The 446-nt window shown below is 26.2% G+C and overlaps 1 non-coding gene across 1 annotated transcript; it reads left to right on the forward strand.

Annotated features, from left to right (window-relative positions):
• The first annotated feature begins 32 nt into the window (after positions 1-32).
• On the forward strand, positions 33-106 carry LOC147820300 (small nucleolar RNA SNORD36). The gene has a single exon (XR_015436895.1). It is a non-coding gene; the product is annotated as a small nucleolar RNA SNORD36 (small nucleolar RNA).
• Positions 107-446: the final 340 nt, after the last annotated feature.

A 446-nucleotide genomic window follows, 5' to 3' on the forward strand; every position in this document is an offset into this window, starting at 1 on the left:
ATGACGTTTTTTTGACATTTTTATGCCTGAATATACTATGACGTTTTTTGACATTTTTATGCCTGAATATACTATGAAGTTTTTGACATTTTTATGCCTGAATATAGTATAACGTTTTTTGACATTTTTATGCAATACTATACTATGTTGTTTAAACCCTTACTATACTATGTTGTTTTTATTGCCTTTTATGCCATAATATAGCATGATGTTTTTTTGACATTTTTATGCCTCACTATACTATGTTGTTTAAACCCTTACTATACTATGTTGTTTTTATTGCCTTTTATGCCATAATATAGCATGATGTTTTTTTGACATTTTTATCTCATACTATACTATGACATTTTTTGACATTTTTATGCCATACTATACTATGACGTTTTTTTGACATTTTTATGCCTGAATATACTATGACGTTTTTTGACATTTTTATGCCTTACTAT

This window comes from Seriola lalandi, unplaced genomic scaffold (assembly GCF_002814215.2).
Source record: "Seriola lalandi dorsalis isolate HSWRI2012SDOR001 ecotype SW California unplaced genomic scaffold, Sedor1 jcf7180001972752, whole genome shotgun sequence".
NCBI lineage: Eukaryota > Metazoa > Chordata > Actinopteri > Carangiformes > Carangidae > Seriola > Seriola lalandi.